The following is a 25,942-nucleotide window of genomic DNA, read 5'->3' as shown; positions in this document are numbered from 1 at the left end:
TCTCCTATCACCTAACCACCCGCACACCCTGCTCTCAGGGACTGGCGATGACTATGACATGATATTTTGGGAAAGACGTGTGAAAGTAGCCTCTCTGAATGGTGGACCAGTGGCTAAAGCACAGTGAACATAATAATAATCTCAATTTATTGAGCTCTTCTTAGTACAACCTTCTATATGACCACCCTGGAGGATGAGCATTATTTTTCCTACCTGACAGGTGAGGAAACTGAGGCTTTAGAGAGATTAAGTAATTCACTTTGATTTTGTTCAAGGGAATAACAAAAATTTGACAAATGATATGAATGTTACATTAGAAACTATTAACTTTGTGGTCCTGATGAGATAGGGGCCAGTATTTTGAGTAGGCCTTATAAGACATCTCACCCCCATCTGTGTCAGGAATGGTGAGGCAGTGTAGCATGATGGAAAAAAAACCACGGTGTTTAAAAACCTAAATTTCCTCATTTACAAAACTAAGATGATAACTCTTGCCTCAGAGGTTGAATTTAGCAATATATGTTGAATGTAAATTATGGTGCCTGGAATACATGAGGTGTTCAAGAAATAATGGTAGATATCATTATTACCATTTGTTCACTGGTACACTTGTGATCTCTAATATCTTTAAAACTGTAAAGAGGTGAGTAAATTAGAAGAATATGGAATTAGGCACAAGAGGTTGCTCAGAATCAGCATATTTTATATGTGGACCAGACAAATTCAATTTAAACCCTTAGCATGGGTTATCGATTCTGCAACATATACAGTTTGTTCCATGAAAGTGGTGTGGGAAATTCTCATTCAACTGAATTTGTAAATAGAGTCATTTCTTACCAGATCATCAGCCAATTTACTCAACTCTCTCTTTTTTTTTTTTATCACAATGTAAGGTTCTTCTTGAAAGAAATGTCTCATATTTAGATGTGATAAAAATAAATCCAGTTCTTTCTCTGTACTAGTACTATGCAAGGCACTGTCATTCATTATTTCGGTTCCCCTGGGGATAATGCTGGTGGAACTACACGGTTGAGAACTCTTATTGAGTCCCAGCAGTTTAATGTACCCATTGAGAAAGAACCTGACATCAGCCTTTCTCTCTTCTTGTTGCCACAGGAAAAGTAAGAGCAGGTGGAGAGAGAGGTTACAGACCTGGAAAACTTTCCTAGTTGCTTAGAAGCGTGGCCTTCTGGTCAACACATAGAGTTAAAGAAAGCTACAGCCACCGCAGTGAGTACTTTCTGGTTACCAAGGCAAGCTCCTCCCACCCCCCATTGCCACCTTTTTTATTTTCCCTAGATAGCAGAATCAAAGTGGATAGAATTACTTTGTGCATATATCCCAGTCACATGTTTTCATTTTTCCCAAGAAAAGCTGTACTGGATTGAGTCATGTCCCCATAATTTAGGTTCACCCAGAATCTCAGAATGTGACTTTATTTAGAAATAGGCTCTTTGCCGATATAATTTAAGATAATATCAAACTAGAGTAGGGCAGGCTCTGAATCCACTGTCAGACAAGAAGAAGACACAGGGAACAGAGAAGACACACAGGTAGAACCCCACATGAAGGTGGAGGCCAACATCAGAATGATGTGCCAACAAGCCAAGCAACAGGAAGGATGGCCCATGGCCACCAGAAGCTGGAGAGAGCCATGAAACAGATTCTCCCCTAGAGGTCCCAGAAGGCAGCAGCCCTGCCCACACCACGATTTCAGACTTCTGGCCTCCAGAATTGTGAAACAACACATTTATGTTGGCCACTCAGTTTGTGATAATTTGTTATAGTGGCCCTAGGAGATGAATACAGAAGTCTTGTTTATACAATTTCAATAAAGAACCTATTGAGGTGATTTTTAACAAGAAATGATTGAATCTAGATGGACCCAATTGATCATCCAGAATTCACCATCATTGTCCCCCAGCATGCCGCAAGTACCCTTTTCTTTAACCTGCTAGGACCTCTTCAGTACAAAACAATATCACAGAAAACTTTGAATAAAGATTAAGTCCTGGATGGCATGGCCAGTTACTAGCAAGTTAACACAACATGCCTTCTCAACTTAAAATTCTCTTCTGGTTGTTATCTGACTTTTGTTTTGTTTTGTTTTTCAGTTGACCTTTGTTCTAAATTGAACTTGAGCAAAAATAACTGAATTTGATATGACAATAAGATATTGGTTTAGTTTTCTATTACAAGGAGAATTCAATTCATGGTGTGAAAAGTGTCAGTGGTCTTGCTGAATGTGTTCTAATTGATGATTAATGTTTTAAAGGAGTGGAGAGGTTTTAAAGGAGACACTTTAGGTTTAAATCTTAGCGAGCCTAAAAACAGTCAAGAAAATGACAAGGCCATTCAGTACATATCAGAAACACTGTCCTGCTACTGGGTTTCAAATATTTGTTCCTTTTGATTCTATAAGAGATTAAAAAAATGAAAAGGAAAGTCATTTAAAAGTCAACACTTAGGACAAATAGAAACCATGTGCAACTATCAAGTGCTTAGAAGGGTGGTCTATTGGGAAGGTGATAACCAGGGAGAGCATGGTAGTTCTGGAGCTGGCATTTGGCAAAGAGATGAAAAGTCTAGTGTTCACACCATTCAACCTATAGCATTGCCTTTAGACTTTTCTGTGAAGCTGGGTGAACTCTGAGGAAAGATAAGGAATAAAGAAGAGATGAGGTGAGTAATGTGCTATTAAAGTCACCCTGATTCTTATCTGGGGAGTTAATATGAAACAAAGATGAGAAGGATTTAGAAAAGTCTCCAAACATTTTCACTTTTTTTCCAGCCATAGCACATCTGAACTTGAGAATCTTGCCTCTTGGTGTTTCATCAATGGAAATTGTAAGCACCTATACGTCATCTTTATAGTTATTATTTCACTTTGCTCTCCCACACATAATACATACATATAAAGAACTGTAGGGAAGTTTCTATAACCTTATTTTACCTGCGACCCAAAGAAGTTAAAACGTTTTTCTAAGCTACACAGCTAGTAAATAAATGAACTGGGATACAACTATTAATCTAATTCCAAATTCCAACTATTTCTAATGTACTGTGTTGTCCTATGGAAGAATCACTGGAAAGCTGCTTTGTTCAACTGCTCTGAAAGTCTGATCAATCTGAATAGAAACTCTGCACTGGTCATCAATGATAGTACAACACTAGAAAATAAGCTAGGTGGGAAACTATATATTTACTAAAATGTATTAATTTTATAATCTTTTATGTTTTGAATGTTAACAAACACACATTTTAATTCCCAAGGAAATCTCCCTCTTTTTCCAAACTTCTTTTCTAAACAGATCACTTAATAAATACAGAATAATTTCCGATGACTATTTCACTGAGGACGAAGGAGATGACCAGATTAGTCTAGATCTCCTAAGAACTAGAGAAGACATATTTCTCTATGTAATCCAACTCAAGATGGAATCAATGGTGTCAAAATCTTATAACATCAAACCAATTTCCAACATGTGTCATTGAATTTCTCTGTGTTAATTTAATTAGTTTATGTAAACATCACTAATTCATATCTTTGGAAGATAAGCTCCAACCTACCCTTCAGAGTTGACCAAGTGCTTTATTAATACCAGATTAAGGCTATTATGTGGCAGGTACTCTATGCATTATTGCCTGTGATTCTCACGAGACTTCATAAAATGAGGTTGACTTCAGTTTCTTTTTTTTAAATTAAAAAGACTTTAGATAAGAAATTATAAGCTTAGGAAAATTAAGAAACTTGTCCAAGATCCCATGGCTAGTCCTAAGACTTAAACTCTCATCTATCTGATTCAAAGATCATATTTTCCTCTTTTTTTGTAAAGAATGTTTTTATGATATCTAGGACATTGGAATTTTTATGTGATGAAAACTTTAGATTCTGTTGTAGTATTCCTAAAAAATGTTCTTTTTCTGGTGGTTTTAGCTGACAATTTACTTGATTGGGCTCAAACTGTCTTTCTGTTGGCATTCCATTGGTAGCTCAAACTTTAGTTCAGTTCATTTGTCCTTAGCTTGAGTGCCTGAAGTTTTCCCTATGTGTGCAAAACTTAGAGTTCAGACAGAGGTTTGGAGCAGAGTATATGCATAGAAGTTAGGGCTTTGCCTCTCATCTTTCTGGAAGTTTCCCTTCACTTTACAGCTGCTGTGGTTTATGTAAATTCTGTCCTCTGAGTCTCTCTAGTCTAGAAAAAAATGCAGGTTTTCTGTATAGAGTGAACTAGCTGAGGTCTTCTCTCAGGTTAAAACTATAAAACTAATAAATTCGTCTTACTGTGTTCTTCCAAGTTGTCAACCCCTCTCTAGAAAATACCTGCTTTTGATTGTTTTCCAGTGTCTTTTCTTAATCCTACAGTGTGTTTTGTACTTTTTATGAAGTTTATACTTGTTATTCCCTGGAAGATTGTTTGATAGGACTTTATTCAGCTTTATCAGAAAGGAAGTTGAGACATATATTTTTATATTATGTATCATTTTATAAATAAAAAATGAGGCAAATGAAAGTAAGGAAATTGGTGAAATCTTTTAAAAAATTCTATGCATTCATCATTAAATTTTAAAAATCAATTTCTAATATTTGTGGATACCTGTGTTGTTTCATGCAATATCATCTTCTATGTCATCAAAGTTATTGACAGTACTTTTTTAAAAAAGTACTCCATTATTGTCCCCAAGATTTTCTTCCAAGCTGGTAATAATTGCTGTGTATGTTTTAATGCTGACACTATTTCATTTTTCTTTTTAAATTTTTAGAAGCTTTATCCACCTGTCAGGAGAAGGCATTCACATAACAACCTTTATTCATATTTCTTCCTCAAATTGCGATTAATGGTTTACTGATTGAAATATTTAAGAGATGCTGTTATTCAATAAAGCACAGGAATAAGTAGCACATTTACACATGTGCAGGCAATGACAACTGTGTCACACTCATCACGTAGTCAACAGCGACTATGAGATGATAGAAATTTTAAGGACCATTCTGTAGTCAAAGATATTAAAATGTGAAAAGTGTATGTCTTATAATTAATTAAATATAGTATCTTAGAACCAAAAAAGTTGGCATTCTAACTCTGTGAGCTTTGTATTTTTGAATTTTCTCCATTCTCTTTTATTTCTGCTTCTAAACTAATCAATTCTTACTTGAGTTCATTTACTGTAGTGCCTTTAAAAATGTTGTCAATAGTAACTAACACCCACTCACTCTGATTCAACTATTTCTGGCAGTTACAGCATACATTACTTCTGCTCATATGCCTTTGGCCGTAACTCCATCATATGGCCAATCTCAGTTGTAATGGAGAAATATTGTCTGGTGGTATGCTCAGGGGGTAGAGGAAGTGGATGAAGCAACTGGCCCGCAATGGCTAATGTTTGCCCACGGTACTATAGCAAGTAAATATCAGAGCTGGTATAATATAGTGGTTGAGACAATAAACTTTGGAATTAGACAGATTGTTTCAGTCTTGGCTTTGCCTCTTATATCTGTCTGATCTTGAATTAATTACTTATCTCTAAAACACAATTTTCTCAGGTATAAAATAGAAACCATAATAGTACCTAACCCATAAATCTGTTCCAGGGGTTATATGATATACTGTAATACACAAAACTACATTTTTTACAGTACGTCTCAAATCTACTCATCTCCTTCCATTTGAATAAATACCACTGATTAAAAACATATTTTGTGCTAGGAATTATGCTTTTTCTTAATACACATTTAATCATTTACTCCTAACAGTTACGTAAGGTAGACTTTATAATCGTCTGCATTTTACAGATGAGGCATCAGATTTGGAGAGGAGGTTGAGCATCCATATTTCCCTTCTCTCTTATTCGATGATAAATGTAATACATGACACTTAGAGAGACATCCACTCTGGTGCCCAATTTTACTTCCTCCTCAGATCACTCTCTTGATATTTATTCACAGCCCAACTCAAATATTTCTTTCCTTATGGAGCTTTACTCAACTAATCCAGCACTTACTGGCCTCTGAGGAAATATTTTGTATATACACATCTCCTTTAACTTGTAGAATACCTGCCACTGTGTGGGATGCTTGAAGGGCTTAAAAAGAAAAAAAAACCTAATATTCATTCTTCCATTAATTAACAAAATAGCATTGAGCATTTACTGCCTCCGTTCCATTGCAATCTTTTTAAAACACAAATCGGCTCATGTTATTCTTTTGATTAAAATCCTTCAGCAGCTTCCCATCACCTGCTGGTGGAAACCCTGTCTACATTTCTTGTTATAAAAGGTTCTCCATGATCTCATCCCTGTCAGTCATTTCAGCTGCACCTCTCACTGCTTCTGCCTCACTTAGCTAAATCAAACTGTTGCAATTAACACAACATACCATCCTTCATTCCTGCTGCTTATTTTCCTGTTACACCTTTTCCCCATGCTTTACCCCAAAATTAGGGATTATAATATTTATGAAACCTCTGTTGCTATTATCAAGTATTACTAATGTTAAATTAACTTAAATTTGACCTAAAGCTCCCTCCATAGTTTGAATTCCTACATAGAAAACGGAAACCTTTCTTAATATGTAAACAAAATGCAACCTAAGAGTATATTCTTGTAACAAACAGCTGAATCTCAGTCAATCATAGGAGTTGAGCTTCAGCCAATTATAGCTGCCAACTGATCAGACCATCTCCATATAAGGCAAATGACAAGCTGTAACCAATTAAACTGTTTCTCTATCCCACATCCTTTTTCTGTACAAATACTGCCTGCCCACATTGATGGGTGACACTCTCTGAACCTCCCCTAGTTCTTAGTGGTACTCAATTCATGAGTCTTTGCTCAAATAAACTCTGCTAAATTTAATTTGTCTCAAGTTTTTCTTTTAACACCAAATACCTGGTCCACCATGCCCCTACTGAACCCCACACAGAATTTTATAATAACATTCAGAAAACTTTATTGCGCTTGATAATTTAAACATTTGTTTCCTCCCCTAGATAGTGAAGATAGGAAATGTGAATTCACTCATTTCTGTAATACTAGGGCCTAGCATCATGGTTAAAAACCATTTTAATAATTAATCAGTTTTAATTAACAAGTTTGTTTTCAAGGTATCCACTACATCTGCCTCACAGTGTGAATATGCTCTTTCATATCCTATCTGACATTCAAACAGAACTTCTGTGGGCTCCCAGACCCAGAACGGAATGTGCCAACCTTCCGTGTGCATTGACTCTTTGTGCTTGATTCACCAGAGATTTCTCATCTGTCACCCTGCAGGAAGAGGAGCCACCACCACTGCTCCCTGCCCAGCAAAATGCCAAACTACTTGCTGGTCTTCATACCAGCTCATGTGCGTTAGACTGGTCTCCTTGCGGCCCCTTGGTATGTGGCACTTACAGAGACCTCCGCTCAGGTGCTCAGTTTTACCTGCTCCTCAAATATTTCTTTACACCTTACCTTTAAACAGATCCACTTCTTAAGATATCCTTTATGTAGCATTTTCTCCCCTAAAGAATTTCCAACATTTGTGTAGCACCTTATAATTTATAAAGATTGTTCTGTTTAATCCCCAAAGCAATCTTGTGAATTGCTATGATTATCATCTTAACTATGGAGATTAATATCTTCCTTATAAGTGTCACACAACATATGTTAGATAGCAGGGGTCTCAGAAGAAGAACCCAAAATTAGTTTAATTAATATTTGTTGAGCACTAAGATTTGAAAGTCAGTGGGCCTGGTGCCATAAGGCATAGAAGTGTGATCAAGTTGTAATTCTTATTCTCAGAGAGCTAATATCCTTGTGGGAGGTAATAAAAACACAATGGTAGTAATACCAGTAATAATAATAACAACAAGTGGTTTATGATTACCTGCTATGTACCACTTTAGTACATTTAGCATATTTAATTTATTTTGATCCTCGCAATAATCCTATGAGGTGAGCATTGTCATGCAATTCTTATAGATAAGAAAACAATGGAATTTAAGAGAGGTTTAGTGACTTACTTAAACTTCCACAGCTAAGAGGTGACAGAGCTGAGCTTATGAATCTATGACTCTCTGACTTTAGAGTGCCTGCTCTTTCCACTACATCATATTGCCTCTTGGATACAAGTAACTATAGTACAATGTAACCTAAGAGATGAAGGACAGCAGAGAATAGAAGGTTTAGTTCTATTTAGGAGTAGAGAACTTTAGGTTTGAATTGAATCTTGATGCATGGATAACATTAAATAAGAAGGACTGGGGATTGAATTTGGGAGGGAAAATACGCAGGTAAAGAAAACAGTCTGAGGTACAGCCAGAGTGCATGGAAAAAGGAGAGATTAGTAAAATGTGAAATGAGTCTGGAAAAGTAGTTTCAGGGCAGACCAATAAGAGAATGGACAAACTTGATAGACATTGGAGAGGTAGAATCAACCAGAGCTAAGGGCTGATTGAATTTTAGGGAATGTCTTAGTCCATTTTGTGTTGCTACGGTAGAATATCACAGACTGGGTAATTTATAAAGAAAACAAATGTATGTCTTACAATTCTGGAGGCTGGGAAGTCCAAGGTTGAGGGGCCCACATCTGGTGAGGGCCTTAGTGCTGCATCATCCCATGGTGGAAACCGTCCTAAGGACAAGCGCGCAAGAGGGGCTGAGCTTGCTGTTATAATAAGCCCACTCCAGCAATAACTAATCCACCCTCAAGATAATGGCATTAACCCATTCATAAGGGCAGAGCCCTCATGTCCTGATCACTTCCTGTTAGGCCCTATCACTCAACACTGTTGTATTGGAGATGAAGTTTTAAAAACATACACTTTAGGGGACAGAATCAAATCACAGCAGTGAGTAATGGAGAGAAACTATTTCCTAAATTTTTAATTTGTAAATCTGAGAAAAAAAAAATGTGTGTGTGTGTAGTTAGCAAGAAAAAAAAAGGCAGTACATTTTGTTAGGGACATAAATATTAATTGATTTCTTCATTGATTATGCATGGAGATTGGCCAATGGTAGAAAATCATTGAAGCCAATTCTCAAGCTGCTGGTAATGTGCAATTTAATGTGCGACACAGCATCCTGCAGGTGACCCGGCCTGATCCATGCTCCTCCTTCACTTTGAATGAAAAGGAAATTTTCACTTTTGTAATGTCAGCTCAAGGTTGAAATATTACTTGGTCTTTCTCTTCCTCCAGTGTTTTAATAAAAGTACTAGAGCTGTTCGGAGATTGGAATCACGCTTAGAAGATCTGCGGCTGCTTTTAACTTCACAGAAGTAATTGAGATTTATGAACTCCTTGTTAATGCCTTAAAACAAAATGAGGAACTTGAAATTCCCATCTGTCAAGATTAAGGAGGGAAGAATTTATTTTTGCTCTTAAAATCTTTAATGATTACTTTTCACCTTTCCCCCCCCTTTTTTTTTTTTTTTTTTGAGACGGAGTCTCGCTCTGTCGCCCAGGCTGGAGTGCAGTGGCCGGATCTCAGCTCACTGCAAGCTCCGCCTCCCGGGTTTACGCCATTCTCCTGCCTCAGCCTCCCGAGTAGCTGGGACTACAGGCGCCGGCCACCTCGCCCGGCTGGTTTTTTGTACTTTTTAGTAGAGACGGGGTTTCACCGGGTTAGCCAGGATGGTCTCGACCTCCTGACCTCGTGATCCGCCCGTCTCGGCCTCCCAAAGTGCTGGGATTACAGGCTTGAGCCACCGCGCCCAGCCTACCTTTCCCCTTTTATATCACTCAGGAGTAATATCCCCATGAAGGGTTAAAGATGCATTAAGAGTAGAAATATGAAAAGCCTAAATCTTTATTTTTAATTCTGAAAATATGTTGAGCGTTTGGTATATGCCAGAAATCCTGCCAAGCTCTAGGGACATAAAGATGAATACAACAAGGTACCTGGCCTAAGTACTAAGCAGAGTTTTGCTGACTTAAAATCCATTATGTTTTTGCTTCTACTATGTGTCACCAAATTTACTTTTTCTCACTTTTTCTTCAAGGTCATTTTGAAGAAAGATTAACTAAGTTGCCCAAAGTCAAACAGTAATAGTTGGGATTAGATTCTCCTTCTGATTCCAAAATTTTAGAAGAATGGGCTGTTATTTTGTTCACCATATATAATCACGATGGCTTCTGAGAACCTTTGGTCTTCGGCTTCAAGTGAAACCAAGTAGACTTGGCTGGCTACTGAGAAAAAGCCAGTTGTAGGACTTCACCTGGGGAGTAAGGTGCCTGGTCAGGTCTGCAGTGTGTGTGTGTGTGTGTGTGTGTGTGTGTGTGTGTACACACATGCATGCAGATTTGTAGAAGAATTTTCTCCACTCTTATCCTGCAGTGGGTTGTGGTCTTTCTTGTGAAATTTTTCCCTGGAGTCTATTTTGTGAAATATAATTTAAATTGAAACGCCAGTGATTTTTAATCATACTCCCAATTTATATCTCGTGTAACCATATGCCAGTGTCCTCGGAGTGTTACAGGGATATGAATTATGCTGAAATTGGATTAGGCAAATACATATTTGCCTTAAAAAATACATACCCAGAGCAGTAATTTAATTCTTCCAACTCTAAAGATTCAGAAACACCCTGTGTATCTTATCAGCAGCTCATTGTGAATTTTCTTCTGGGCTACTTTCTCTGCCTTTTCATTTTCTTCTAGAATCTACTGTATTTAACAAACATTATCAACTGAAGGAAGTCAATTTATATCAAAACCATCCCTAAATGTAAGAAAATTAGGTTTTCAGAAGAAAACCTATCAAAACCCTTCTTCCAATTCTTCAAATTGGGGGGAGCAAAATAGAAGGCAATTAAGAACAATTTCCCTTCCAAGTAGATACGTTAAGCTGCATCAAACTTGAGTATCTAAATAGTAATTAGACCAGAGCTTCAGACTCCAACTGATTGTGAGACGGTCATTATCTTATTGTTCTGTAGCAGCATTGTGTTTTGCTGAGGACACTAATATGGGCAAACACTACTGAAGGGTTGCTAACTCTAGGGTATTATTATGTTGTATAGTCTGTGGGAAAAATTTATCAATACTAATAAAGGCATAGGTTTAAGAAAGACTATTGGAGCAAAGATTCTTCTTCAAACAATTCACCAGTTCTCTTCTACATTGCTTCAAAAGTGACCACATGGAGTGTTTACAATTGTGGTTTCAGGCACTAAATGGCCAGGGTTTATACCACTGCCCTGGTCCTTCGCAGCTATGAGGTCTTGGCTAAATTATTTAACTTCTCTGTGTCTTAGATACATCAAAAGGTTGCTCTGAGGATTAACTGAGTTAACATATGTGAAGTACCTAAAATAATGCCTTGCATAGAATATGCATTCAATAAATGTTTGCTATTAACTTTATTTCAGCTCGGTTTCATTGTCTGTAATTGGATTTGGTTGGAAACATAGTGACCCCTTCACCACCACAAAATATGTTCACATGCTAATTTCTGGAACCCAGAAATGTTACCATAAATATAGCAAAAAAGACTTTGCAGACAGAATTAAGGGTTTTGAAATGGGGAGATTATCGTGGGATTTTATTATTCAATATAATCACAAGAATCCTTATAAGAGAAAGAGGAAGGCAAGAGGGTCAGTCAGAGAAGAAGATGTGAGGAAGGAGGCAGAGGTCAGATTGATGTGACTGCTGGATTTGAAGAATGGAAGAGGGCCATAAGCCAGAGGACACATGCAGTTTCCAAAGGGAAAGGCAAGGAAGTGGATTCTCCCCTAGAATCTCTAGAGAGAATGCAATCCTGCTGACATTGATTTCATGAGACTTCTGAGCTTCATAACTGTGAGATCATAGATTTGCACTGTCTAAACCACTACCTTTATGGTGGGGTCTTACACTGGCCCTGGGAAACTAGTACACTGGACTGTTCACAAACATGCTGTGGCCCCTTACTGCTCCCAGTGCGAGCAGGTGCTACATTGCCAGAAGTTCGAGTTTCCTCCTAATATGACTTCTAGGCCACATTTTCTACTGCCCCCATTCATGAACTCTGATGTACAGTGACCTAGATTTGTATCCTTTTTCTGACTTGCCTCCTAGCCTGCCATCTCTTTGTAACTACTATGCATTTGGCTTTGCCTAGAAGGTTGTTTTTCTTTTCTCCCTATATCAAAATTATTTTCTATCCTGCAAGGCTACATCCAAATGCCTTCATAGTCTTTTGAATCCTTGTTGACCCTTTGTCTTGGCTCAGAGATCTGTCCTTCAAGGCCTAGCTATGTGCAGACCAAGCTGACTAATAGAAAATAACCAAATAGCCAAAGCACGAGTATATTCAACATTCAATCTCTGTCATTGCCAGCCTGTGTGCATTCATGGGAGCCCATCACTGACCTCAAGCTCCTGGGGCATTCTCTAGTTTCCAGAGCCCAGAGGCTGAGTTTGAGTCATTGACTTCATGGCTTTAGGGGCCCGAGAACTGGACCCCTGTGAGGCCAACCTGGCTGTTGCTGGTGTCCTTCCAAGCTCTGTCCTTGCCTGCCCCACCCTGACACCTTCGTGCACTGGTAGCTCTTTGTGAACTCTCACATCTGTTGATTTCAACACGAAAATCTCTACTTTTGTGTTGAGACTAAAAGTAATCACATTAGGAAAAAATAGAATCTTGACTGATTCTTTAAATCTGAGGGTTTTGGGTTTTTTTGATAGATAATAAGGTCAATCAAGGACAGAGGACCTCATGGCCTGTCTGTGACAATAGTTTTAATGGAATTAGTGCTCTAAAATAGCCCAATCAACTCAGAGGGCAAAAATGAAGAAACTGAAAAGAGAATTTACTCAAGGTCATACAACAAATTGATGATTGGTTCGTGACTTGGTTATTAGTTCTCATTGACTTTCTGGTGTTATATAGTGTCTGAGTCTTACTTTCTTTACTTTTATCTGATTCCATCAACTCTTTTTCTAAGTGTAGCCAGGAAATATCTAGGAGCATGAGGCCTCAACTTCCAGATTCTGAACTTGAAAGTGATAAAGAAGTTTCACATTTTGAACAGAATTAGATTTCTGTTAAAAATTATAAACTATATGAATTATTAAAAAGAACTTTTTAAAACACACAAAATTCTTTCAGGTTGCTATCATAAACATAATTATCAAATGTATGTTCTCATTTAAAGAGATGGAAAATAATGTGGACCATTTCTAAACATATCCAAAGTAGATGTGTATACACATACACACACACACACACACACACACAGAGATCAGTGAAGAGAGCAATAAGGCTATTACCTCTATAGAACTTCTATATTACTTTTATAGATGTAAACTCTATATTTGTGTAGCCTAAGTTAGGAAAATGACCCTTGAGATAAAAATTGCTTGTAGGAATGCTCCTCAAAGCGTTGGCTTACCTTAGCCTGTTAGGACCCAAGTATCAATAAAAAACCACAGTGGATATGCTACTTCCAAATCTTTCCCTTCTTTTTCAATGCCCTCCCTCTCTTTCTGGAAACTCAAATTGAATGAATAAAGCGAAATTAACTGTTCAGATTTAAAACTTCTTTCTTCACAAATATAGGTGAAAACCTGAACGTGTTGGAAGGTTGCTAACCTATGACACACTGAATATGTTTTAGTAACATATCTGCAGAAAAGTGGCTGAATTTATTCTAATAAGAAAAATATTATGTTGAGAATTCCCCCTTTCTTAGTGATTTATATTTGAGGAAGTTTAGCCACTAAACGTATTTCTACTTTTAAATTATCTCACTACAGATCCAATAGAAGCCATCATACATAACAGCAAACAGAGATGGCATAGGAATTCAGCTTAGCAAATATTTACTAAACACCTACCAGGAGCCAGGCACTGTGGCAAGTTTTGAAGAGAATGACATGAATAAAACATTGTGTCAGTTCTCAAGGACTCCACAGTGCAAGCCTGAAACTGCAGGTGTCTAATAAATGTTTATAAAATAAATGAAGGAAATGTAATCGAGGAGCAAGACCTATGAAGATGAGATTGTAATGCTGTTTGATTAGATCAGTGACAATGTATATGCGCAAAATACCAATATAACACAGAAGAGAGTGGCAGAGTTTGGGGAGGATGTGGAGAAGGACAGCAAAGTCACCTTCCAGAGGAGGTTACACCTGAGTTATGTTGTAAAAGATGAATAGAGATTTCTCCTGCAGAAAAGGTGAGGAGTCCAGAAAATCTTGGCCTTCAGCAACCTGGACCGAATTGAACACTTCCTTTGATCCTTAGAAAGCTGCATCTGCAGATAATCCTGGAGAAAGCTACCCTATCCCTGTTCATGCATCTACTAATAAAATAGATACAGTACACTTTTTCTTTTGGCCACATGAAGAAGAAACTTGTGCATGTTTTATGAATAGAATTGTAAATCTTCAAATCTCTTAAGCTGCCACTCTTTTGAAAAGTTTTAATGTGTTCTTTTACCTGTGAATTTATTTTTTATATTCCACTTGATGGTTGAAATGTGTGGGTTTTTTTTTAATTTCTAGAAGTTTTCAGTCAGTTTTACATTAAAATAAATCTGCCACAGATATTTAAACTTGTGATCATCATTTGTCACATTATACTGGTAGTAAACACACAATGCAATAACATAAGAGTAATAAATGATAATGATGATACTAATAATAAGAGTCAAACTAGTTATTTTCTCCAAGGAAGCTAATTCTTGTTTGTTTATAAAATTCTTTTGGGCATCTTTCAAATTAAAAACAAATGTGGAGTTAAGCCAGTTTTATTTCTTTGGAAAACTTACCTTGGTAATTGAGAATGTAGTGTCCAGATACAATTAATGGAGAATTTGGAATATTAGACAAGCTCTTAGGAATCCAGTGGGTCATCAACAGATTGCTTCAAATTTAAGAAAGAGATTCCTTCTCTTTCCTGGTACTTGAGTCATCTTTCATAGACATCCTCAAGTTGGCTTGTGTTGACCAAAACTTCACTTTTTCTTAACATATAGCATTCCATCCTGGAAGTAATAGCTGGTAGAAAACTTTGTTCTTGGTGTTCTCCTAGGTGTTTTATTTTAATTCCTGCCTTTTTGGAGTCTTGATTCCTCAACATACTTGTGCCTCTCTTCTTGCAAATCAGTTAAAGATATGAGATCTGAACAAAGCAAGGCATATGCTGTCCTAATTTATACAATAAAATAAAACTGCTGCCTACCTAAATCCATTACTTTATTTTAGTTTCCCCTACATGACCAACGTACCAATTAACTATTGTTGGGTGATTTCCCACAGCAATGCGAATCTCATAAAAAGATTTCTTACTGTCATTAAATGATTTAAATCAATTATGTAAGCAATAAACTCCCTTTATCTTCCAAATTTATTTGTCTTTACTTGTATCTGATTCCATGAACAGTTTTTGAGTTGTAGCCAGGCAATATCCAGCAACATTTGATCTCAAATTCCAAATCCTGACCTTGACATCTCAAATTCGAGATCTCACATAGAATTTAGTTAAAAAATTATTTATGTACCTTGTTCAATGACTGAGTTAAACAATATTTGTTGTTATTCAGTATTTCCTTTGTGTGTGTTGAGTCTTTCTTGCCATAGACTCCTAGATAATTAGGGCAAAATCAAGGCACTTCAGAAAGGTTGTGGCAGAAAATTCTTGTTATGACGGAGGCTCAAGAAAGTTAAAAAAAATCTTAAGAGATTAGGAAAGTGAGTCATCCTCCTCCTGGGTGAATAGAAGGGAAGGTTTTTTTTAAAAAAAAATATAAATGGACTTTTTTTTATTAAGTGAGAAGTTGAAATGTACAGGGCATATTTTTTAAACCTTCTATTGCACAAGCTGAAAGCTCTGGGAATCTACTTTCTTTTTTGTCATGTAAATGTTGTGAATGGACTAAAAGGTCTTTATTCTGCAGGTAGGGCCAGTGGGTGCCCTTGCACTCATATTAAAGTCAGAGGAGAAAACTGCCTCAGGATGAGATTGATGTTTGATGACAGAATGGGGAAATATTTAAAGATCCAGTTTGATGAGAGCTCCACTGTACTCTAATAGTGAAAGAAGTTTGTGTGCTTTGGGCTTTGGATTTTCGATTGAAGTCTATTTTTTCATTCTCAGATATTTTTTAATTTGATGCTTACATTTCTTACATACTTTGATTGTTGCCTATCTAATTCTCTACTCTTTCACAAGGGAACTATTAATTTGGACTCTTTTATAGTAGATTCCTTGGATTCTAGAGTATTGTTCCTTTGATTTCTCAAAATTGGATTCTTTAGTGATAGGGTGAATGTTTTAGACAATGACAACAAGCAGTCGTTAATATTGTTCTTCTATCTGGGAAAAAAATACCTTGATGTAATGTAAATGGATCTAGGAAGTGGCCAGGGCATAGTTAAATTTTTTAATTTTATTATCATATGTGACATTGATCCTGAACTATAGCTTATATTTTTCAAAGATGTATTTGCTTAGTTCCTCTTGTATTTAATTAGAAAAGAGTATATTAGAGGTATGAGGGGCTTCAGAAATAAAAAAAACATCTAATTTCCCTTTCAAAATAGAAATCTCCTCTGAGAATTCAAATATAATGAGATATCTCTGTGTTTAATAGACTTTTCATCTGGTTTTAGTCTTGGAGATTTTTGACAATCTAAGGAAAGCTTTAAACCTTCCCTAACAAATGGGCATTTGCATTCATACACAGAATTTTAAGAAATTCACAGGCCTCTGAAATCCCATTCATGGGTTGCTTGGGGTTTCCATGGTCCCAGGTGAAGGTCTCTTCCTTGTCTCCAGCACAGTGATCATGCAATGCCACATAAAGGGCCTATGGCTTCCTTGGGTATCTCATTCTGGTTTTGTTCGACTATAACCTTCTAAGTTCTTCTTTTTATGGAGTGGAAATGTATCTTCCCCTCAATTCTACCAAAAGTCCTTTTCTACTTCTTGGATTCCTACAGAATGATTGATCTCTCTTCCTGAAAACAGTGGCTCTTTTGTTTTAATATTTGACAACAAAATTAAAAGCCAGCCCTGGGTCTTGTTTTAAATGTACTCTTATTTTACCCGATTTTCAACTTTTCTCACTAACCTTACTACTTTAGCATAGAAAGAATTTGCAAATACAGGACATCAGTTGACTAGATGGTGGATAGTTTTTATAGAAAGAAAAGATTTGCAGAGGTCTTGCATCTTAAGATAAGCAGTGATCTGATTTCTACTAAAAATGTTTCAAGATTCCCTACTAGGCAACTTAATAAGAATTGTGGTTTGGCACAGCTCTGATTTGTAAACTAGTATTTCTGGGAGATGAAGATAAAATTCTGATAACAGCCATGTTAAAGGTGAAGTGCAGAAGAAACTACAATGTATTTGTAGGCATTCTTACAGATACATAGTCCACATCCAGTGGCAGCCATGCCAGCTGACCCGTAAAAGACTAAAAACAACATCTTTTGAAGGAAAAGGAAAGAAAGCATTTTATGTCCAAGGAAGATAAGTTTTTAAACCAGACAGCATGATACAGGATTCACATCCCAGTCTACTCCTTAGTAGCTCTGTAAAATAGAACAAGTTACTTCACCTTTCAAATCCTCAACAGCTATATCAGGGCTAATAAAACAAAAGTGAGGATAATATTACTAATTTCTAAGGTAGTTATATGGTGCATATCAAATAATAAATGTTACTCACTGGGTAGTTACTAATACCTGCTGGGATATGGAGATGATTATATTCCCTTCCAACTCCAAAGCACTCTGTTAACTTGTTCCTTCCTTTGATGTGTATCTAAGAGATGAGTGGGGCAGGAATTGTTATCCATATTTCCTTGTGAGGAATCTGGAAACAAAGCTGTGATGTGCCGAACAGGCATATAGTAAACAGTATGATTATATAGTAAACAACATGCTTATATAGTAAACAACATGCATACAGTAAACACAAAATTTAATTCCAGGTCTATTAGGTAAATTAAGTCAGTTTTTATATATTACTGGCTTCAAAGTTCTTATAAGAGGAGGTTGAAATTAAAATTTCCTTACAAACAGTACAATAAAATTAAAAGGTTCCAAAGCCAAATCACCATAGACAGAGTTGACCAAATAGATGGTTGAGAACTAGCGCTTGGATTCAGGTTCATTGGTTAAATCAGACACGTAAATAGGAGTTAGAATGGCTCCTACTCCTGCCCATGAAGGAATAAACACCCTGGGAATTGCTTTGACACTGCAAACAACTACAAGACTGGTCAAAATCTATGGAACATTTGCTTTAAGATATTGGATAACCAGGCTGTGAAAACTGTGTGTACGATCTCTAAGAGAATGGAAATCAGTCATGTGAGCTTTGCAGTCACTCTACCTCTCTGCCTGGAGGCAGTTTCCAGGCCCTGGCAGGGGAAAGAAAAGCCCAAACAGGGCCCAGAGTTCCCCTGAATTGAGAAGAGCGAGGTTGACATCCTAGGCAGTTAGCATTTTGGAGACAATCACTGGAGAGAAGGGAGCTGAGAAAGTCTGCAGAAGATCCCCTAGAATCTCTGTCTGAATATTGAGGTGCACCTGTGTAGGGTAAAACACCATGAAGTTGAACAATTCTAGCAACTCATAGAGGACTAGGAATAGTTTGCATTTCCACAAGCTAAATAAAAAGACCTGATAAAACACACATAAGTGTGTAAAGTGCTCAGAAAGGCATAATCTTAGTATTTAGTACAGCCTTAGTTACTTAGTTTTAACCTGAAGGCTACTCTAGATGCTCCCTAAGAGACACACAAATAAGCTTTAAAAGGATCAAACTGATCCCAAGGAATGTAACTGCCACAAAATCCAGCACCCAACAAACAACACTACACAGTGTTTGACAATGTTTGATATCTAGTCCAACCAACAACACTACACAGTGTTTGACAATGTTTGATATCTAGTCATATGTTACTTGGCGTACCAATAATTTAAAAAAACTAGGAAGAAATACCTGAACTTATGGGATGAAAGAGTAAAAAAATGAGGCATTTTCTTCAGAAAGAGAAGTTGCTATGCTGTGAATCTCTACCTTCTCCACACCAAAAAGATAGGGAAGGGAAGGGAATGGAAGAGATCTTCAGCACATCAAGCACTGCGTGTGTGTGTGTGTGTGTGTGTGTGTTGGGGGGGGGGTGTGTATCCATGGGACAATGTGGAGAACTTGAAATAATTCCCTACATTTTAGAGATTAACAGTCAAAAAAAAGTGAACATAGCTGACTCCATCTTGCTTCTACCCCCCATAATCTAACTGCCTTTGCTCGTTCCTGCATGTAGGCCAAGCTAACTGTGGGAGGAATTTAGTTTATAGTTTACCTTTAACTCAAGGATGATTATAGTCCTTTCTGGAAACTAACCCTCAAGGAAATAAGGAGGGCACACACACAAGTAACAATGTTATGTTAAAAATTGACAGGAGCATTGTGTCCTGACCAAGGACAAAGAAGTTCTGCAACCCCTTCAGATACCTGCTGACACCGGATGTCTGTGATCACCTCTCACCTCCTGACCTCAACCTCCTTTATGTTCCCCCTTCCCCAAAATAAAAAGAAGCTGAGATTCATGCTTTTTATTTTTATTTTTTTATTATATTTTAAGTTCTAGGGTACATGTTCACAACATGCAGGTTTGATTCATGCTTTTTTAAGATGGTTCTTCGGGACCTTAGTCCACCATCTTCCCAGCTTTCTAGTTCTCTGAAACAAGTCACTTTCCTTGTCCCAACATGTTGTCTTTCAACTTATTAGCTATTCTGTGACAAGCAATGCAAGTTTTGGACTCAACGAGACCAGCAGACAGATCCCTGAGACAGCTAAAGTGGCCCTTGGCAGTAGAATGATGGAGGCTGACAGCTAATTGAATTGTTCTTCAGCGTGTCCGAGCGATAGATGTGTGAATGTTTTTCTATGGATCAAATATGATGACATGAGAAAGAAACCCAGTGTTTATCATTTTGGTTCCTGTCAAGTAAGCCACTCTAGAAAGCCAGAGTGTTTCCCATTAGAGGTGAATGCCAGAGTCAGGAGCTGAGAATGAAATTGCAAATGGCAAGAGATGTATCCATTATCCAAGGCCAAATAATTGTTTGGAGAAAGATCACTACCATGGGATTTGCTATCAAAATGACCTCAAGAGAAAGACTTACCTTTATCAGACAGACCAGAAGGTAGGAAGTCACCTGTCAGGTAAGAAGTTTTTACTACCTATCTCTTCTTCTACTAGATTAAACTGTCAAGGCAGGAAGAGTAGTTAGCTAGTAGTGATGGAGATGAGTGGAGAAAGAGCTGGTCCCAACACCTCACCTTCCTTAGAGGGAGGCAGCAGCAGCAGCTACAGGTCTTAGCCTGGAGGAAAATGAAGAAAAATCCAACCTTAGATCAATATCTTAAATTTAGTCCATTCTAACTTTTGAATAAAGCTGGGTTTGTTATTTAAAGTGAGAAATTCCGTCATTTGTGACTATGCCAGAAAAAGGCATGGAATCTGCCCAATTTCATTTTTGTATCAGGGAAAGATTAACTCTATTTAGTACATTTTATAGGGGTAGCAAGAGACCAGTCAAAAGAACATAGAACTCTGTGGTCAATAAACCAGTTACACTTCTTATGATAAATCAGAGCTATGTCTGTCAACACTTGTTGGGACTTATTCAGATAAAGCTACCTATCAATCTATTTGTACAAAATGACTATCCAGTTCTGTTGATTTCAACACTTACTATGGGGCATTCTAAACCTTTCCCTATATGGGGTCCTGTGATAAGAAACAGTCCTTCCCTCAAGGATCTTTCAGTCTAACTGAAGATATAATCCTGTAGACAAACATAGAATATCTGTGATATGTGCAACAATAAAGTGATATTCGGAGAAACTGGTTTTTTTTTTTGTTTGTTTGTTTTGTTTTTTTTTTAGTGATAGTCTTCGTTATGATAAAGAATCTAACCTTGCTTTGGCAGAAGGAGTAAGAAAACCTTGTGATTTTTGTTTATTTATTTATTTACTTACTTACTTATTTTGAGACGGAGTCTTGCTCTGTCACCCAGGCTGGAGTGCAGTGGCACGATCTCAGATCATTGCAACCTCCGTCTCCCGGGTTCAAACAATTCTCCTGCTTCAGCCTCCCAACTATCTGGGATTACAAGAGTGAGCCACCATGCCCAGCTAGTTTTTGTAGTTTTAGTAGAAACGGGGTTTCACCATATTGGCTAAGCTGGTTTCAAACTCCTGACCTCAGGTGATCCTTCTGCCTTGGCCTCCCAAAATGCTGAGATTACAGGCATGAGCCACAGCGTCTGGCCTTTGTTTATTTTTAAGAGACTTAATAAACAATTGTCCCTGCCTCTGCTGGTAGGGAAAGCTGGTCCTTGGGGAAGAGGAAAAACAAGTTTGAGGGGGTATGGCGTCCAGTGATGGGGAAGAAATTGCTGTTTCACTCTCTTCACTGTTTAGGCTGAGTAAACTTTAGAGTTCTTGGGAAGTTAATATGTAGGATGGCATAAGAAAAGCGAGTGAGAAGAATATAAATACCTCAAGTGGAAGACAATGGATTTTTTTCAAGGAAGTGATTCAGAGGCTAATGGGAAAAATACTAGAGATGCAATTATATTTGCACCCCAGTCTGGGAAAGCAAGGTTGTATCTGTTATATACTGAGGTACAGAGAAAAAAAATGACTAACAGTGACCATGGCTTGAAGCTGAGAAGGCTCCCAAAGTACTATAAGGTCAAAATAAGCAGCAGATCGCCTGCTTCTTGAAGGTAGGATCTCACCTAGGTCCTAGAGCTGAGCTAGATAGACAGTGACCAAGACACAGAAGCAAGGACTTTGGATTTTATACCAAGTGTAATGGAAAAACTTTGAGAGTTCTGAGCAGAAAAGAAACTGTGTAAGATTTATGCTTTAACAATAATATAAAATAACCTGCTTGCTAGGTTGATAATAGACTGTTGGGGACAACACTGGAACAGGGGGACCAATTATGAGTCTATTGCGGGATTCTAAGTAAAAGATAATAGTGTCATCATTCCAGAAGAATGATGATAATGACTTGGCCTAGCAATATGGTTATTATACAGTTATAGAAGAGCATGAAGTTATAGAATTGTGCTGGATTTCAAAGGTAGTTCCCCTGGAGTTTGTTGATGGAAGTCCCCTGGGGTTTGTTGATAGCTTAGATGTGGAGAGTGAGAGAATAAAGGACAGTTGGGCTAAACAATGCATGAACATTTGGGCAACAGAAGGTTTGCAGAGGCTATTGAATGATTCCATTTTACTGAACGAATGGTTTTAGGATGGCAATTACATAAGCAAATGGAGGTGGCAGTTTGACATAAGAATCTCAAGTTTAGAGGAGAAACCTGATTGAAGATATAAAATTGGAAGTTGCCATCATATTGAAGAAATGGTATTGAAAGCCATGATTCTAGATGAGGTCACCTAAGAGTGTCAGCAGATTGGAAATAGAAGAACAGGGGAATAGAGCCTGGAATACCCTATCATTTAGAGAGTAGGATAAGGGGATTCAGCAAAATGTGGGTCAACTAAGTAGAAAGGACACTAGAAAAATATTTTGTCCAGAAAGTCAATACAGAAATGTTTCAAAAAGGAGGAAGTGATCAATTGTGTGAAAAGCTGCTAAGATTTTGAGTGAGATAAAAACTGAGAATTGACCATTCAATTTAGTAATAAGGAAGATATTGACAAGAGCTGTCTCAGCGGAGTGATGGATTTGAAAGCCTGATAGGGATGCTTTCAAGGGGGAATAGAGAAAAATAATGCCAAAGATAGTCATAACAGACAATGGCTACATAGGGGAGCAGAACAACCAGGAGGCAGACAAAATCAAAGATGTTTTTTGGATGGTAGAAGACCTTACAGTATGCTTATATCTAGATGAGGATAAATCAAGAGAGAGGAGAAAACATGACATAGAAGAAAAAATAAGAATTACATAGTAATATCCTGAGTGGATGGGAATGGATGTGATCTAGTGCCTGAAAGAAGGATTGACCCAAGTTAGGGGTTGTGATGGTTAATACTGAGTGCCAACTTGATTGGATTGAAGGATGCAACGTATTGTTCCATGGTGTGTTTTTAAGGGTGTTGCCAAAGGAGATTAACATTTGAGTCAGTGGCCTGGGAGAGGTAGAACCACCCTCAATCCAGGTGGGCACCATCTAATCAGCTGCCAGCATGGCTAGAATAAAACAGGCAGAAGAACATGGAAAGACTAGACTGACTAAATCTTCTAGCCTCCATCTTTCTCCCATGCTGGATGTTTCCTGCTCTGTAACATCAGACTCCAAGTTCTTCAGCTTTTGGACTCTTAGACTTACACCAGTGATTGCCAGGGGCTCTCGGGCCTTCAGCCACAAACTGAAGGCTGCACCATTGGCTTCCTCACATTTGAGACTTTGGGACTTGGACTGGCTTCCTTGCTGCTCAGCTTGCAAATGGCCTATTGTGGGACTTCACCTTGTGATCGTGTGAGTCAATACTCCTTAACAAACCCCCTTTCATCTGTCTATCTATCTATCTATCTATCTATCTATCTATCTATCTATCCATCCATCTATCTATCTATCTATCTATCTATCTATCTATCTATCTATCTATCTATCTATCAATCAATCATATTAGCCCAGTCCCCCTAGAGAACCCTGACTAGTAGAGGAGTATAGTTGTTCATTATCACAGAAGTGAAAGGAGTGTCTGTGGGTATAGACTGGGCTGATATTTCCAGGCTATGTACATATATGATAGCTCTACTATGTTTAAAGCTGCCACCTATTCAGACAGATCAACATCCATGCTTATCAGTTGTTAAAACTCTGTGAAATCATAGTTAGGTATAGCTATTGGGTAAGTTTATAGTTTGGGTGGTTGGAGAAGGTAGGCATTTCTTGTGGTAGTTCTGTTTGTTAGCGAAATAATCAGTGAATGTCAGCAGCTGAGAGGGAAAAAGTAACTAGAATGTTTTAAGATTTGAGGAAGTAAGATAAAGTCTGAAATAGTGACCCTAGAGAATGAGAGAGTGAATGAAAATGTGTTTGCATTTGGGAGAAACTTTGAAAGCACGCTTGAAACTTGTGATCATAAATTAAAATTGAGATCCATAGGCATAAAAGTATATCTGTTTTTTAAATCTAGTTTTATTTAGCTCCTTAAATGTGGGTATAAAGTAGAGTGAAAGTTGGGTTTAACCAGGGTTGGCATGTTGCAAGGATAGAGAGAGAGGTACAAGAGAGTTGAGGGTTATAATGATGAACCAAAAATCAAAACCAGAAGTGAGGTCACTTATCATAGTGAAAAGGTGATAGGACTTTGACCTTTGCAGGGATGATACAACTTGTAGAGTCATGTGACTAAAAGAAATATGGATGAAAGATACGTGGAGATTGGGTCACTTAAAAGAGAAATTTTTGAAGAAGTATGTTATCAACAATGAAAATGGCTAAGGGAATGACAATAGGAGTGAGTGGTAAATGGAGTAGAAGTGGAGTTTTAGGGGTAAGAAATTGAGAGACCCGTTTGTTGGTTTTATCATTTACCTGGATTTTGAAATCATCATGAATGAAGGTAGAAATGGAGGTGGTGAGGCAGAGTGACTCACAAGTCTTCGATGGATAAATGGGAGTGAACATGGTCATCCATGGACGACCTCATAGGGAAGTATAGTAGATGAGGCCATTTGCAACAAAGGCGCCAGGGGATTTTAGGCAAGCTGAAGGTATAAAATCAGGAAATGTTAACAGGGAGCCTAGACAAAGTTTAATCTTAGCTCCAAATCTTGCTATAAGTAGGGTGTAGGGGAGAAACCATACCAGTAGCTACTTAGGACCAAGGGTCTAGAATTCCTCATTCAATGTGCTCAGTGAACTGCAGAGAATAAGCCAAAAGTTTGAAATTACACTAACTCAGGCTCAAACCCCAGCCCCTCTAGTCACTAATGGTGGACAAGTTACTTAATAATCCCACTGAGCACAGGCTCTGTGACCCCCAAAATGGATGGAGGTGAAATGAGAAAATGTATAGAGAGCTGCTTCCCAAATTGTGAGGCCCGTTATCAATGGGAGAAATTAATCAATGGACTTCTTCTGCCTGTCCAAACGCTGTTCTTAGCCACAGTTCAGGCCTCTCTCATTTTTTGATGTATATGTAATTTGTGCATTTGATCATTCAAATAATTTACTTAGCCTATTTTAAGCAGGGTCTTGTGAAGATGAATAAAGTCTAAATCTTCAAATCCCTCCAAGTTGGGGACCCTGTTTTTGATTATTATAACCCCCGATGTGTGTGTGTAACCATTTACAAAACATCTTCACGTATGTCACTTTATCTGACCTCAATGTTACAGCTTTGGAAAAGGAGTTCAGAGAGTCTGACTTGCCCACAGTAATGACAAGTAATGAACCTGGGATTCCGTCACAGGGTCCTGACTCCCCAGCCGCTTCTCTTGCCCCTGGGAATATAGCTATTTTTGTGTGTTTTACGACAATAGACTCCTGCCTTATGCATTTGCCTTCTCTCTATGCTGCTTTGTGGGGAACTCGATCAGTCCAAGAAACAAGTTCAGCCTTTGGAAATATTTGGAGAGAAGTAGCAGAAAACAATGATGCTCGATCAGATGGAGTTGGTGAGATTATGTGTGAAAAAGTTTTGTGAACTGAAATGTTATTATAAAAATATAAGGTGGATTTATTTTGTTTTATTTTATTTTATTATTTTATTTTTTATTTTAAGTTCTGGGACACATGTGCAGAAAGGGCAGGTTTGTTACATAGGTATACATGTGCCATGGTGGTTTGCCGCACCCATCAACCTGTCATTTAGGTTTTAAGCCCCGCATGCATTAGGTATTTGTCTTACTGCTCTCCCTCCCCCTTGCCGCCCACCCCCTGACAGGCCCCAGTGTGTGATGTTCCAGGTGGATCTTTTTATAGACATGATAGTGGAGGTTAGAAAAATC

The 25,942-nt window shown here is 37.8% G+C and overlaps 1 long non-coding RNA gene across 2 annotated transcripts; it reads left to right on the top strand.

The window, feature by feature from the left end:
• Positions 1-940: 940 nt before the first annotated feature.
• Positions 941-19,519, top strand: LOC105486459 (uncharacterized). 2 transcript variants are annotated; one of them, XR_011611464.1, is made up of 4 exons: positions 941-1,230; positions 2,625-2,682; positions 2,792-2,847; positions 19,392-19,519. It is a non-coding gene; the product is annotated as an uncharacterized lncRNA (long non-coding RNA). The 2 variants fall into 2 exon arrangements; XR_011611463.1 differs by lacking the exon at positions 19,392-19,519 and having other exon boundaries at positions 949-1,230; positions 2,792-3,643.
• The last annotated feature ends 6,423 nt before the right edge of the window (positions 19,520-25,942 follow it).

This window comes from Macaca nemestrina, chromosome 13, assembly GCF_043159975.1.
Source record: "Macaca nemestrina isolate mMacNem1 chromosome 13, mMacNem.hap1, whole genome shotgun sequence".
NCBI classification, from domain to species: Eukaryota; Metazoa; Chordata; class Mammalia; order Primates; family Cercopithecidae; genus Macaca; species Macaca nemestrina.
Note: the sequence above shows the minus strand (reverse complement) of the source record. Positions and strands in the feature narration are given on the sequence as shown.